Source organism: Gossypium hirsutum, chromosome D09 (assembly GCF_007990345.1).
Source record: "Gossypium hirsutum isolate 1008001.06 chromosome D09, Gossypium_hirsutum_v2.1, whole genome shotgun sequence".
NCBI lineage: Eukaryota > Viridiplantae > Streptophyta > Magnoliopsida > Malvales > Malvaceae > Gossypium > Gossypium hirsutum.
Genome location: NC_053445.1, coordinates 17596936 through 17612347, shown reverse-complemented (window position 1 = coordinate 17612347; position 15412 = coordinate 17596936).

The following is a 15412-nucleotide window of genomic DNA, read 5'->3' as shown; positions in this document are numbered from 1 at the left end:
TCGAACTTGACGATTGGGTCAAGTGAGGGGTGTTATAGAGAACCCCTAAGCTAAGATTGTGCCGACTGTCAAGGATGTCATGACACCAAAGCTTGGGTGTCGTGACACTGAAGCCTGATAGGGTGAAAAACTGTAGGGGCAGTTTTGTGTCCAAATAAGCTTAAGTCACTTTTTTTTAAGGGCGTAATTGTTAATGCTAGGATAAATGTTAGCAGACTATAAATACTAATTTGTGAGCTTGTGGAAGTAGATTTTGGTGGCGAATCATTTTTCTTTACTTTTCATAGTTTTAGGTTAGGTTAGGTTTCTTTTCCTTTTCTTTTCTTTTCATTTTTAGAATTTTTTTTACTTCTTCCTTCTTGTTGAAGACTATGCAAAAGAGAGAGGATCAAACTTTTGGGCTTCATTGGATTTTCATCAATTAAATGAGCATTTTTTAAACCCTTTACTTTTATTTCATGCCTACCATGTATTTGAAAAAATGCTTATTTGAAATTTAAGTTAGATTATGTGCTAAACCGGTTGATGGTTGGTGGGTTAGTTATTTATTATTTTAAGTGAATGTCTATACTTGATTGTTTGGTTGTTATTTTATATCGAAATGCTTCATACACTAGAATTGATGCCTTTAGTAGAAAAGTAGATAAACAAGACCGAAAAAAGAGTTTATCATTAGATAGTGTAATATAAAAGGAGATTTATATGTTTAGGTGAGACTCAGAAGAGAGGTTAGGTGGTATCCTTTAGTTTAGGCTAAGATCAAGAGGAGTTTCCTAGCTAAGAGTGGCAAACAATATAATTGGTATTGGTTCATTAGTTTAATTGGAAATCGACTAACCAATCGACCATCATTTTATCATTTACATTGTCTAAAATAATAGGGATGAAAATTAGATTAGTTTGTTTAACTGATAATTTAAATTTAGTTTGTAAGCAATTCATATTTGAATTTGCACTAATAATTTCTAACTCGATTAGATTAGTAATTGCTTAAATCGTAATTTAATTTGATAAACACATTTACCAATTTGGAAATCTATTGGGTTCAATCCTTGGAATACTTTGTATGTTTCATTGTAACACATATAAATATTACAACTAACTTGTCACACTTGCAGTACACCACTAGATTATTGATTGTAATTGTATTGATTCATAGCCTCGACGCACGCGAGTCGAAGCACAATCATGGTTTATAAATGGATTCTCCAAAATCTCTTTGCCTATGACGAAGCTTTTAGAAAAGAATATGGCATTCGTGCGAAATAATCAATGTCAGGAGAATTTCGAGAAGCTGAAGGCCATGTTGGCAGAAGCATCAATCTTGACCTTACCCGAATTAGGGAAGGAATTTATGGTGTTCAATGATGCTTCACTGAATGGTTTGAGTTGTGTTTGATGCAGGATGCTAAAGTAATTGTGTACGTGTCTCTACAGTTAAAACCGCATGAATGCAATTACCCGACACATGATTTAGAGCTGGTTGTTATAGTGTTTGCTCAAAAGATCTAGAGACACTATTTGTATGGTAAAAAGTGTCATATTTATATGAATCATAAAAATCTAAAATATTTTCTCTCCTAAAAGAAGCTAAATTTGAGACAACTTTGTTTGATCGAAATACTGAAACATTATGATTGCATAATCGATTACCATCTTGAGAAAACACATGTTGTGGCTAATGCTTTGAATTAAGAGCAATGTTTGCTCATCTAAGTATTTGAAATGATGGCAGCTTGTTAACTGAGTTGAAAATTAAGCTAGTGTTGATTGAGCATATAAGAGAGGCACAATCTGTCGATGCTAAGTTAGCTGAGAAAATAAAGCTTCTTCAACCAGGTGTTAAAAATTTCAGCATTGATATGAATGACTACCTTGGATTCCGAAATCAAATCTATGTTCCTGATGATATTGAACTTGTAATAGCTCACCCGACGAAGACTATACTAAATCACTGTTTGGCGTTTAATTCGTTTACACTAAGGGTAGAAAATGAGTAACTGAAATATCAAGCTAGTAGACGTTAATGTTTATTCCTTAAGTGCTAAGCCCTTAGTTTAAAAGAACAGTCAGCTTTATTATTATTTTATTTGAAACCATTTAGTTGGCCTAAAAAGTACTAGTTATAATGGGACAATATTTCTGCAATTGAAAGGACATGCATTTAAGATGAGAGAGAATGTTATTAGTTATGGGTATCGAAAGAAGGATAGTGGGAGGATAAAATTGCCCATTAAGTTTTCCTTTCGTGTACACTGTATAAAGCAAACATATGCTTCCTGATAAAGTTTTCTACTTTCTTTGGCAAACTTAATTTTTCTCTTCAAAAACTTTCTCTACATTTTTTCGAAAAACTCGAGAACTAATAATTGCCTGAAGGATCAAGTTCGTTGTATTAAGCAAACTCCATTGACATTAGTACCTAGTAAATACCGAGGAAACTAAATTTATTTTCATTGGTTATTTACGGGGCCTTAAGGTTTTATTCTTTAGGGTTAGTTTAAGGGAAATAAGGAGGAAACTTTCAAATTATGGGTTTCCTGCTACCACTATTGTTAGAAATGTTTAGTTTATTGTAAAATGATTTGATAAGATAACTCTTCATGTTATAGCTCAGGAAAATCTTGAAAGCTCCCGAGATAAGGACGAGGGTCCTACTGCCTAAGCTTTTCTACAACTTTTCTGGTGAGTTCCTTCATACTCATTGAGTGCGTTATGTTTTTGTTCATGTCTGGTATATAGTAAGTTTACCTATTCTATGAAGGTAAACTATTTGCACCAAAGTAAAAATGCTTATTGTGAAAAGCCTGGTCTGACATATATGTATAAACATTATAAGAGCCTTGCTTTGTGTTGAGTTAATACTCGTATAATCTGAAAGGAACCATATGGTCTGAATAAAAAAGAAATGAAATAATGGCATTGCCTTTAATGATATGAGTATTGAACTGGAAGATCACGATACATGAGAAAGATTATGTAGCCTCTAGTAGGGTAAGTGTAATTACAAACTAAATTGGCAAAGCATGACAAAGGAAAATAAATGTACGAATGATATGATATCTAAACACGGGCTAGGGTTTTTGGCCAACATGAAGAAGGTTGTCTACATGAATGCATGGGCGTAATGTATGCGCCAAAGGATCTTGGTCTGTTATAAGGTATGTGTAAGTTTGATCCTTCGCCAATGGGTTAATTGTATAAAGTTTGCTTGTGTATAGTATTCGCCAACGGGTGAACTATGTGTTTCATTGAGTTGGGAAGGTTCATTTGTTTATCATATGTATAGTTATCTTAGTGTCTGCTTTGGAACTCACTAAGTTCTATGAATTTACTCTGTTACCTTTCTTTCTTAGTATCATTGAAAAAGTAAAGAAATCACCAAGGACCACGCCAAAGGATATTTTTTATTGTGAGACTTCTAATGATTTTGTGTTATGCATGACAATGGGGGGTGGCATTAAGGCTTAGGATTTTAAAGAATGATATTTTGTAACTAAAATTGTATTTTGTAATGATCTACTTCATGATTTTTTTTCTACTTCAAAATTTCGTTACCTTAAGTTAGCTTTGATGAAGTCCAACTTCTTTTCAAATTGTGTTTGGAAAAAGGGAAAGGATGTAAGGTTGTAACATGCCATTCCTAGATCCTCCTCAAGGGTCGGTTAATGGGCATTATAAGTTTGGTATCAGAGCTGATGTTTAGTTGATTTTTAGAGAAACAGAAGGCAGTGTGACACCACTATGTTGCATAATACACCTATGGCATAGTGCTAAATATTTTGCATTAAGATAACTGTTCTTTTGTAGTAAGATAAGAAAGATGTCTGAAAGTTTAAGAGAAGCAACAGGGGAGGACATGGAATGCCATGTTCCCACTCAGAAATATGTTAGAATAGCAAACAAAAATAATGCAGGAAATGCATTTCAAAACATGTTATTTGCCATGATGATCCAACTATTTTACCAATTTATGGGAAATGAGTAAGAGCAATCGTCACAATAACCGCAACATCCTCCTCAACCACACCCTGAAGTGGTATGCCCAGTGTAGCCTACTCCCTTTGGACCTACTGTGGCTCCCTCTAGGACTGATCCTGTCTGAGAAATTTGAAAAAGAGGTGCCAAGGAATTTCTTGGCAATAAGGGTAATGGCCCTACGGTAGCTGAGTAGTGGTTGTCTTGGTTGTGTAGAGTGATCAAGGAACTAAAAGGTAATCATAAAGATAGTCTTTAATGTGTCGTATCTTTTTTGGAAGAGGAAGCGTACCAATAGTGGGAAACCTTGGTTAGTTTTACCTAGAACCATTGATTGAGTGGGACTTCTTCTTAGAAAAGTTCAGTGAGAGATATATTGATCAAATGTTTGTTGAGCAAATGAAAAAAGACTTTTTGTATTTGAGGCAATGTAGATTGTTTGTGATGGAATATGATAACGAATTTCTTTGGCTTAGTCGTCACGCTAAGAGTATGTTCCAAACAAAAAAGGAAATGTGCGACAAGTTTGAATCGAGACTTAAGGATGAGATCCGTGCCTTGGTAACGACCTCTCAATGTAAGACTTTAGCAAAAATAATGGCCAAGGCCCACAAGATAAAGTCAATTATCAAAGAACGAAGCAAAAGTTTTGAGAGAGAGAAAATGAAGAGAGGTAGATTGAGCCCTCCTCATCTCTTTAATTTTAAGAAACCAAATGACCACACCTTCTCAATTCAAGGAAAGATTCACATTTCACCAATTATAAACGTGAAGGATTTAGCAAGTTAGCTGAATCTGTGGCTAGTTCTGGTGGTTCCAGAATGGTGAAAGGTGAATGTGATTACTGTGGGAGAAATCATGGTGGTGACTACATGAAGAAACTAAGAGCATGCTTTGGATATGGGTCAAGAGACCACTTGGTTAAGGAATGCTCGTCCAGGTTCGAGCTTAGGATAATCTATTAAAAACCCTCAATAGTTCCTTCATGAGAGTAGATCAGAGATGGTGGCTAAGTTTAGTTTAGTTCAGGGATCTTAGAGAAAGAACTGTGGTAGGAAAAGCTCTGGCATGTTAGCTTAGGCTTACGTAATGAAGACTAAAGAAGACGCTGACCTACTTGAGGTTATAACTAATAATTTTTCTTTCCTTGGCAATAATATTTATGCTTTAATTGATCCAGTCCCACACATTCTTATATCTACATTAAGGTCATAGAGGGTCTTAGGTTTGAGATTGAATATTCTAAAACAAATGTATTGGTAATGAACCTAATAACTTTTAAAAGAGTTATATTTCAGGCCTCAAAACTAAAGTATTTGCTTGTAATTAAGAAAATATGTTTGCATTTTAGACTTATTACTAGAGTATTACATAATAAAGCTTGGATTGTGTTTTAACTGTAAATTTATGTTACTTTTAATTATTGGAAAGAGGTTTGATAGTATTTGGTGGTAGGTGTAAGTAGGATGAAAGAGGCAAGAAGTAGGAAAAGAGAACGAATGAAGTGAAATATTGCCACAGAAAATGGTGGCAAAATATGTGTACGTGAATCAAATAAATCACCCTAAAAAAAGGAGCAAAATATGTGTACTAAGAGGAACATATCTAACCTATAAAATGAGGAGAGAGAAGAGAGGAAGAACACACGGATTGTGAGGAGAAAAGAAAATAAAGAGAGCGATTACTCTCTCTACAACAGAATCTTATGGAGAAACTGTGTGGAAAATTCAGAAGAGAAGAAGTGGGTAGTAGCTAAAGAAAGAGGAGATCACAGACGCAAATGGGTGAAGAGAAATCTACCTTGGGTTTTGCGTAAAATCTTGAGAAGAAGCTAGAGTGTAGCGAGAACTTCTTGCAGTTCTGCCTTTGTTCTATTTTTCTTGGTTTTAATTTCTATGATTTGTAAAACTTGAAGAATATTTCTGAATGATTTTGTAACACCCTTTACCCATATTCGATGCCAGAATAGGGTACGAGGTATTACCAGAACATATACACTTTTAACCGTAGTAAACCGAGTTGTAAAATTTCATTTAAATTAAAACTTTCCAATTGTTATTCTTGAGTCGTTAATTAGGGTTTACTTAGATAAATATACTCACAATCTTTCACTTCCTCATCGTATGAATTTATGAATTTTCACTTACTTGTTGAATTCGTCCTGAGTACCTGAATTGATCCGTATCATTACATATTCTCATATCGTCAAATTTTCCTTTTTAACTATTGTAATATATCAATTGTTCACTATCTAGTAAGCTAATTGTCACATATATACATTATCCATTCATCTTCCATACAGCTAACAAAATTAGCCACAAAGATAGTACAAATTTTCTCTATTCGATATAAACCAAAATCTGTTATTTCTTTTCCAACAAACCTTACTAAATATACACTTTATACTAACCCAAGTGTTTAACCATTCACCCATGACATAAATATATTTTATCCATTATTGTCGAATATAGATATGCTTCACAAATCATAATTCACCTCACATAGTAACCGAATTAATTTTTATCATTTGTCAAATAGATTACAAAATAAGTTATATAACAAAATATAGATACATTTTAAACCACACAAATAAACAAATTTTCATGGCATTACATGATCATCACATATCAAAGACAAATGTTCTTGACATTTCCATCACATAAACCGAATTAATCACTGCAACTCAATGATATAATCATCCATATATCATTATTATCACACATATATATATCATGACTAAATTTCTTAAACATTTGATCAATTGCTTTTCAATACCGCAATAGTTCCTTCAGTACCAATACGTATTAACCATTCAATTTAACATTTACCGATTATAATCGGGCATATGGCCATTTATACACAATTCATTCATACATTTTATTGTCATCCTCCTCCTCTCCATTCCACATCCTTTATGTATAAAACATGCTTAAATAGCATTATACATAATTCCACTATTCACTTATATTTAAATTCAAAGCTGTCTATTTGAGCCAGAGTCACTAAATCATTTTTATTTGAAGCTAAAGAGCTTCAAATTAAGATCCATTAATTTTCCCTGAAACTATACTCACATGTATTCTTACCATAAAATTTTCAGAATTTTTTACTTGGCCAATTAGTACAGTTTATTCTTTAAAGTCACCCCTATTTCACTGCTCAAAATATCTGACCTCTCTTCACTAAAAATAAATTATCTCATTGTAAAAAATTCAGATGATATTTATGTTTATTTCCTCTGAAAATAGACTCATCAAAGATTATAATAATATAAATTATAACTTGTAATTATTGTTTTACAATTTTTAATTATTTTCCAAAGTCAGAACAAGGGATTCCGAAATCAATCCGACCCTGCCTCACTAAAATTCAAATATCTAAAAATGTATAACTCTTTTGCTTTCTCTGTTTCTTTTATGTAAAAATAGACTCCATAAGATTTCATTTCATATCTTATTTAATCTATAATTCAATTTCCACGATTTTTTGTGATTTTTCAAAGTCACACTATTGTTACTGTCCAAAACTGTTTTGTTGCACATTTTACTTTTTCATAATTTCACTTTTTCACTTTCAATCATTATTCAATTCAATTCCGCACATATATTCATCATTCAATCACACTTAATCATTACATGATCTCATGTATTTTCACTTAGTCAATTTCCCGATGAACACTTCGGAATAATAACAGATACACGGTGGATTCAGCACACAGCAACCACCCTTTGTAATCAATGATATCCGGTGGGATCAGCACATAGCAACCACCTTATAATTAATGATATCGGTTCACATAGTAGCATGCACATAGTACTACACATGTGACCATCACTATCCGATACACGTAGTAGCCTGCACATAGTACTACACACGTGATCGAAGCTATCCGGTACGCATAGTAGCCTGCACATAGTACTACACATGCGACCTATCATTTTGGTACACGTAGTAGCCTACACATAGTACTACACACGTGACCATCACTTTCACTTTCACATAGTGGCCTACACACAGTCCATACTACATATGTGATCATTTCTGTCACTTCATTTGTATCCCTTTTTATTCCGAATGTTCAATCGGGAAATTTCTCACTTTTTCTCATTTTTTTCTTTTTCACTAATCAAAGTCAATTCCTTGTCTTTCTTTACTTATAATAACACATTTAAATTATTTAACACTCACATTATTCAATCCAGTCCAAAAATCACATTTTGGCAAAGTTATATTTTTGCCCCTAAAGTTTCACAAAATTATGATTTTGCCCCTAGGCTCAGAAATTAAAATTTATTCCTTTTTCTTATGTTTTATGACATGCTGAACATTTTTTCCTTCTATAGCAACATCAAATTCTTGCTCTAAAGTGCACTTCTGAACAATAATAATTTTTACCAATTATGTCGTTTCACTCGTTTTCGCTGAAAATCGCTTAGCAAAAATTGTTTAACATAATTCTAAGCTTCATATTCTATCATGAAACATCAAAATTCACACTTTTCATCTATGGGTAATTTTTCAAACATAAATTCTAGCTCGAATGAATGGTAGAAATAACTTAAGCAAGTTACCGGGATTCTAAAAATATAAAGAACAAGAAAAACGGGGCTAGAACGGACTTACCATGAAGCTTGGAAGTTGAACCAACCCTAGCCATGGAGTACATATCACATTCGGCCAGCCCCCATGGAGAAGATGATGATTTTCGCCTTATTTTGTCTTTTAATTTGTTTTAATTACCAAATTACCAAAATGCCCTTAATTTAAAAATCCTATTTCACCTATTTCATGTCCATTTTTGTCCATAACATAACCAATGGTCTAATTACCATTTAAGGACCTCCAATTTTAAATTTCATAGCAATTTGACACCTCTAGCTTCTAGAACTCCACTTTTGCACTTTTTACAATTTAGTCCTGTTGACTAAATTGAGTGCTCAAACGTAGAAATTTTCGAACGAAATTTTCACAAACTCTTTCTGTGAAATTTTAGACCATAAAAATATAATAAGAAATAAATTTTTCCTCATCAAATTTGTGGCCCCGAAACCACTGTTCCGACTAGGCCTAAAATCGGGATGTTACAGATTTAATTTCAGATTTCATTGCCCAACTCATGAGCTAATTATCTTTGGGTTGGAATTATTTGGGTGAATATTGAATTAGTTGTAATGCCCATGATATGATTTTGATTGAATTTACTGTTTCATTTGATTTATGCTTATTTTGAATGCATGCATGCAAGCTCTAGATATAATTGACTGTATGTTATGCTCTTAGATGAATTTGAATCTGAAAGGGTTAAATACATCAGATTATTAATCGATTGATACATGCAAGTATTTGAAAGAATCATTACAGCACTCTAGACATAGAAGTTGTGATCCGTACAGGTAAATAACGTTAGTGTGGTTATCATTCGTAAGTCTTATAGACATACACAGACTCAGGATAATAAATAAAGTCTGACTTTTGAAAGAATTAGACTGTAGTACAAATACTCTAGGCAGTAGTTAGTCAAAATTTTTCCATGACATTATTATGTTATGAAAATATTCCCTGAGTAATTCCAACCTTTATCATTCAACAGCAGAAATACTCTCTACTTATTCTTTGTGAAATGCCATGATATTTATATTGTTTTGCCATATTTTTTAGTTATAATTGATATTATTAGCTCATTCATTAATTCCCTTCATCAATTTATACTCTGTTTCTTTTGCATAGTTAAATTACTTAAATCTACAGTAATACTTTACCAATTATAATCAATTTTCAATCCTTGTGGAGACGATACTCACTCATCATTATATTACTTGAATCAATGTGTAAACTTGCACATTTTCATTACATATTTACATACAACAAAACCCTTTGGGTCAAAGTACGATAGTAAATAGGTTAATAAGGAATTGTCCTTTGGGTATTGGCTATTGGCTTTTGGCGAGCACGTATTTTTGGTGGACTTGCTACTACTGAGTTTTCATGAGTTCAACCATATTTTGGGATTAGATTGGTTGATCAGGTAGAATGTGATGGTTGACTGTCAAACTAGAAGTGTACACCTAGTAAGTACTGAGGGAAGGAGATAATGTTGTCTAGTAAACAGTCAGATTTGATGAATAGAATCATTTATGCGGTAACCACCAGGAAAATGATTATTCAAGGTACTGATGCCTATTTGGTGTATACTATGGATATGCCCGAATCCAGAAGCGAGATCAGTTGAGTGCCTATCATAAAAGAGTTTTTGGATGTATTTCCTGAGGAGCTTCTTGGCATGCCCCCTGAGATGGACATAGAGTTCTCAGTTGAATTGGAAATAGGGACAACCCCTATATCATGTATGCCCTACAGAATGGCGCCAGTAGAACTCAAGGAGTTGAAAGAACAATTACAAGATTTGTTGAGCAAGGGCTTTATTAAGTCTAGTGTTTCACCTTGGGGTGCACCAATCTTATATGTAAAAAAGAATGACAGGTCTATGTGTCTGTGCATTGACTATCGACAGCTAAATAAAGTCAAGATTAAGAATAGGTAACCTCTACCTCGAATTGAGGAATTCTTTGGCCAGCTAATTAGAGCTTTAGTGTTCTCCAAGATTGACTTAAAGTCAGGATACTATCAAATAAAGATTAAAGATGTTAATGTACATAAGACAACTTTCCAGTCAAGGTATGACCATTATGAGTTTCTTGTAATACCATTTAGGCTAACGAATGGGTCAGCTGTGTTCATGGACCTGATGAATAGAGTGTTTCAACCTTACCTAGATCAATTTGCGGTGATCTTCATTGATGACATACTGGTCTACTACAAGAATGAGGTCAAACATGAGAAACATTTAAGGATTGTGTTGAGGAATCTACGTGAACATCAATTTTACAAAAAATTTAACAAGTGCAAATTCTGGTTAAAGGAAGTGCACTTCTTTGGACATGTGATATTGGCGAATAGAATTACTGTGGACCCTGCAAAGGTAAAGGCAGTGCTTGAATGGAACTTACCCAAGAATGTTACTAAAGCCCACAGCTTCCTAGGATTGGCTTGATATTATTGAAGGTTCGTGAAGGGCTTCTCAATAATAGCATCGCCTTTCACCAAGCTACTGAAAAAGAAAGAAAATTTTGTTTGGAGTGATTATTGCCAACAAAGTTTTGAGAAATTGAAGGCGGTCTTAATTGAAGCTCCGATGCTGGCACAACTCGAGCCTGTAGTTGAATATACGGTCTATACGGATGCATCACTTAATGGATTGGGTTGTGCGCTTATAAAAAAGGGTAGGGCAATAGCCTACACATCGTGCCAATTAAAGCTTTATGTAAAGAACTACCCTACACATGATTTGGAGTTAGCTGCAATGGTTTTGGCGTTAAAACCCTAGAGACACTACTTATACAGGGAACGATGTCCTATCTTATCTGACCATAAAAGTGTAAAATATTTGATAACACAGAAGGATTTGAATCTATGCCAAATAAGGTGGTTAGAATTGTTGAAGGATTTTGACTTGATCATCGAATACCATCCTAGAAAAGCTAATGTCGTGGAAAATGCTTTAAGCAGAAAGTTTGTAGCAACCTTATTGTCTCTTTGAGCAATAATGACTGTATCTAAAAATGGAGCATTGTTGGCGGATTTGGTTGTAAAAACAACTCATTTCTCTTAGATTTTGGAAGAACAAGTGAAAGATATCTAGTGCGCTCGATTCAAGCAAAAGTTGATGTCTGTAAGGCGGTGAACTTCAACATAGGTAAGGAAGGCGAGCTCAAGTATAAAAATAGAATGTTTGTGCCAGTAGGGAATGAACTAAGGAAGGAATTGTTGAAAGAAGCTCATCAAGGACCATTTTCACTTCACCCAAATAGTATCAACATGTACTGAAATCTAAAGGACTCATACTGGTAGCCTGGTATGGAAAAGGAAATCTCGGAGTATGTTTCAATATGTCTAACTTGTCAAAGAGTGAAGGCTAAACATCAAGTCCCATCAGGCAAGTTGTACCCCTTGGAAATCCTCAAGTGGAAATGAAATAGGATTACGATGAACTTTGTTTCAGGGTTACCTCTTGTTCTCTCTAAGAAGAATTCTATTTGGGTAGTAGTGGATCCGCTTACGAAGTCAGCACACTTTTTACCAATGAACACTACCTATTCCCTAAAGAAGTTTGTTGAGTTATATATCACTGAGATAGTTCGCCTGCATGGAATATCCTCTTCCATAATGTCCGGTAGAGATCCAAGTTTCACTTTGAGATTTTAGAATCAATTACAAAATTCCTTGGGATCGAAGTTGAAATTTAGCACTACGTTCCACCCTTAGACTGATAGCCAATCTAAACGGGTCATCCAAATATTAGAGGATATGCTAAGCAGTTGTGTGATAGACTTTGGAGTCAATTGGGAGAAATATATCCCTCTGGTGGAATTTGTTTCCAATAACAACTATCACGCCAGCTTAAAGATGTCTCCCTTCGAAGCCTTGTATGGAAGAAGGTGTAGGACACCTACCTGCTGGGTGGAATTAAGCTAGAAAAAGATAATGGGCCCCAGACTTGGTACGAGAAACAGAGGAAAAAGTCCCAGTGATCCGTAGCCACTTAAAAGTAGCTCAAGACCAACAGAAATAGTATGCAGATCTAAAGAGGAGAGAAATTTCTTTCGAAGTAATGGATAAAGTGTTTCTGAAAGTCTCTCCATGAAAAATGTTTATCTGGTTTAGTTAGAAAGGAAAGCTGAGTCCAAGGTTTGTGGGACCCTATGAGATTTTGGACAAAGTGGGTCTAATGGAGTATTTGTCTTTGCCTCCTGAACTGTTGAGGATCCATAATGTATTTCATGTATCGATGTTAAGAAGGTACAAGTTAAATCCCGATCATGTGGTACAAATTGCGGAGCTTGAAGTTGAACGCTAATTTATCTTACGAGGAAGAGCTTGTCTGTATCTTAGCTAGAGAGGTTAAGAAGGAACCATCTTTGATGGGTGTCGAAACCACCAAAAATAATTCCTACAAAATAACTCTAAATAGTAGTCAAGAGTGGTAGTAGGGTCGAGTCCATAGGGATGGGTATTGTAATAAAATTTCACGTTTAACTTGTGATCAGAATTTTTATCGTGTCGATAGTCATGGCTATAGTCGTGCCCACAACACCAAATGGACCTGGTAAAAAATAAATAAATAAATTAGGGGAGTTTGAAATGTTTAGAAACTAAATAATTCGAACAAAATAAATATATAATTAAATAAATTGGAAATTAAATTTGAATTTTGTAATCAAAGATAATAAGCCATAGCCTAAGACTCGGTGGAATCTAGATTTTTGAATCGATCCTTGAAAATTAATTTTCTTCTCCAAACAATAAGCTGGCTATAGCGGTTAAGAACGTCCTAACCACCAATTCTTTCTCTCGTAGCTAGTTCAGGTACAACCTGTAAACCAACCCTTACCAATTATCTAATCGAGATACACGTGTTCCCGATTCAATATTTTGGCAGTTTTGCACTCTGAAGAACCCAACTCGAATTAACAACCTCAACCGCGTGGGTCGTTTAAACCCGATCACTTCTTCCTTCATTTGTTCTCGGAAAGATCCGAATACAGCACAGTCGACTCGTTTCTCCAACTGTTAGCAAACATGACTCCAACCCAACGTGCACTTTTTGACTTGAAATCAGGTTAACTTTAAGGGATAAGTAGTTAATCCCAATACTTAGGAAAAAACGTGAATACTAATTGGAAGGATTTTTAGTATGGATATGTATCTCATGATTCCCGACCGGAAAGAACACCGGCCTAAAGCCAAGATGGAATTTAGTGAAGCATGGATTTAATCATGCTTTGGTTGGCTATGATTGGATTTGTATGAAAGATGGTGGAAATTGGGAAAGAAAAGGACTTGGAAGGCAATTAGACAAATTTTGAAAGAACAAAGAATTGGAAATGAAGTAACAGAATGTTACCCGCCAAATTTGAGAAAAGAAAATAATTCTATTCAATGCCAAATTAAAATCAAAATGTAAAATTAAACGTTTCTTTCCTAAGTACAATAAAGCCCTATTTATACACATGGTATTTACTAATTTTGGCTTTAACCACTTCAACATATAATTAAAAATAAATAAATAAAATAAAATAAGATTTTTTCTATTTTTGGCTTTTACAAAGTCAAAGGAATCTGATGAGTCATTGGCTTTTTTCTACATTTTTTATTCGGCCTCATTTCATTGATTGTGTTTCAATTTCGTCTTTTTCTGCTCATTTTTTACTCTTAACGTCCCAATTGCATCCCTGACAAGATCAAAACATAAAAGCACTAATTCAGCAAAGATAAATTCAAAAATTAACAGACTTAAACACAAAAAGTCATGCAAGTTAACATGTTATCAATCTCACTCAAGAAGTCACCTAGGAGAGTGAAACTCAATTGAAAGTTCAGTACCCTCATATGTTTCTAGGTACGAATTTTGAGGACGAAATTTTCTAAGTGAGGGAGAGTTGTAACATCTCGCTCGGCAAAGCCACATTATTCGAGTACAGTTATTAGAAGTAAGACTTATAGAACATGTACAAAGTGAATATGGTACTAGATATGACTAAGTGCTTAAAGACTATAGAATGCCCATTTGGGCGAAGTTTTATTAAGGCGAGCTTAGTGGTCTAGCGGACTCTCTTATGGGGTATATGCCATTGTAGCTGATAGACGTTAATGTTTATTCCTTAAGTGCTAAGCCTTTAGTTTAAAAGAACGGCCAGCTTTATTATTATTTTATTTGGAACCATTTAGTTGGCGTAAAAAGTACTAGTTAGAATGGGACAAGGTTTCTAAAATTGAAAGGATATGCATTTAAGATGAGAGAGAATGTCATTAGTCATGGGTATCGAAAGAAGGATAGTGGGAGGATAAACTTGCCTAATAAGTTTTCCTTTCATATTCACCTATATAAAGCCAACATATGTTTTCTGATCAAGTTTTCTACTTTCTTTGGCAAACTTAATTTTTCTCTCCAAAAACTTTCTCTACATTTTTTCGAAAAACTCGAGAACTAAAACTTGCTTGAAGGATCAAGTTCGTTGTATTCAGCACCAACATTGGTACCTAGTAAATACCAATGAAACTGAAGTTATTTTCATGGTTATTTACGGGGCCCTAAGGTTTTATTCTTTAGGGTTATTTTAAGGGAAATAAGGAGGAAATTTTCAAATTTTAGGTTTCTTGTTAACACTCTTGTGAGACATGTTCAGTTTATGGTAAAATGATCTTATAAGATAACTCTTCATGTTATAGCTCAAGAAAATCTTGAAAGCTCTCGAGATAAAGATGAGGGTCCTACTATCTAAGCTTTTCTGCAACTTGTCTGGTGAGTTCCTTCATACTCCTTGACTGTGTTATATTTTTGTTTATGTCCAGTATATAGTAAGTTTACCTATTCTGT